Source organism: Eptesicus fuscus, chromosome 1 (genome assembly GCF_027574615.1).
Source record: "Eptesicus fuscus isolate TK198812 chromosome 1, DD_ASM_mEF_20220401, whole genome shotgun sequence".
Classification (NCBI taxonomy): Eukaryota; Metazoa; Chordata; class Mammalia; order Chiroptera; family Vespertilionidae; genus Eptesicus; species Eptesicus fuscus.
Genome location: NC_072473.1, coordinates 62,409,097 through 62,410,750, shown reverse-complemented (window position 1 = coordinate 62,410,750; position 1,654 = coordinate 62,409,097). Strand labels below are relative to the sequence as shown.

The following is a 1,654-nucleotide window of genomic DNA, read 5'->3' as shown; positions in this document are numbered from 1 at the left end:
TTCTTTGATTATTTTTAAATTATTTTACTTAATCCCATTGAAATCCCCTCATCTGGCAATCAGCTCTGCATAATTCCTTGTCATTTGCTGAATCCTCCTGCAGTCCATGTTGGTTACAATCAGCAAAGAACTCTATGTTTGTCTACAATTGCTCAAATGTCAGGGTTTTCATTAACTCTTTCTACCACTCTGGCCATTTATGTTCCCATTAGCTAGTGCACAGATTCACGTACTTGCGATGCTTTGTTCACCTCCAATCACCACTCTGAAAAAGTCTGCTGCTATCTAGTAAAACCTTTTCTCTCTATCTACTCCATGCTCCACAGGAAGAAGAGTTTCCTAGTTTGTCCTGTCTTTGAACCCTGAGGCATTCATCTATTACTAAATTAAAAGTGACCTCGTTGTGCTCACTTCAGCAGCATATATACTACAATTGGAATGATTCAGAGAAGGTTATCATGGCCTCTTCACAAGGATGATACACCAACTCATGAAGCATTTCATAAGTTTGAAACAGTCACTTTCATATATTGTAATGAAAGTGAAAATGGTAAAACTCCAGAATGGTGAATCCAATTATAGCTTCCAAAATGATAAATGCCCCCTTAATCCAGCAATCCCAAGTCTAAAAATCTATCCTTCAGATATACTTTTTTCACACATATGAAATTATGTATTTACAAGGTTTGTTGTTTCTTTCTTTTTAACCAGGCATTGTTCGTAATTGCAAAGGATTAGAGAAATATAACTCTATCAAGTGGGAACTGATTAAAACAATTGTTACATCTATACAATGAATTGTAATAAAAACAGAGAAAATGAGAATGTTCTTTATATATTAATGTAGAAAGATAGCCAAAATATACAATAAAAATACTGCTTAAAATTACCTCTTAAACTCAGACAACAGAATTGTGATTACCAGAGGGAAAGGAGGTGGGGGGAGGTAGAAGAAGGTTAAGGGGGGATAAATGGTGACAGAAGAAGACTTTGGGTGGTGAACATAGTACAATATACAGATGATATATTACAGAACTGAATACCTGAAATCTATATAATTTTATTTAACCTATGTCACCCCAATAAATTCAATATATCTTTTTAAAATACTGCTTCAAGGTATAGAACAATGGTATGTCTTAGGTTAACTTTCATATAAAAGAGGGGGCATGAGAATGTATATTCATATTTCCTTGTATTTCCATAAAGAAACAAAATAGCCTGGTCGGTGTGGCTCAGTGGTTGAGCATCAACCTATGAACCAGGAGGTCATGATTTAATGACCAGTCAGGGCATATGCCTGGGATGTGGGCTCGATCCCTAGTGAGGGGCATGCAGGAGATAGCCAATCAATGATTATCTCTCATTACTGATGTTTCTATCTCTCTCCTCCCTTCCTCTCTAAAATCAATAAGAATATATTAAAAATAAATAAATGATTACCTACATCAGGCATAGAAAATTATGGCCAGCAGGCTTGCTGTCTATTTTTCTAAGTAAAGTTTTATTGGAATGCAACCATATGATTTGTTTCTGTGTTACTATGGCTGCTTTTGTACCACAGTTTCAAACCTGATTAATAGCAACAGAGATCACATGGCCTACAAGCCTAAAATATTTATTACTTGGCCCTTTACAGAAAAGTTTGTCAACT

General features: G+C 35.4%; 1 non-coding gene across 1 annotated transcript; it reads left to right on the top strand.

Annotated features, from left to right (window-relative positions):
• The first annotated feature begins 403 nt into the window (after positions 1–403).
• On the top strand, positions 404–510 carry LOC114228277 (U6 spliceosomal RNA). The gene has a single exon (XR_003614414.1). It is a non-coding gene; the product is annotated as a U6 spliceosomal RNA (small nuclear RNA).
• Positions 511–1,654: the final 1,144 nt, after the last annotated feature.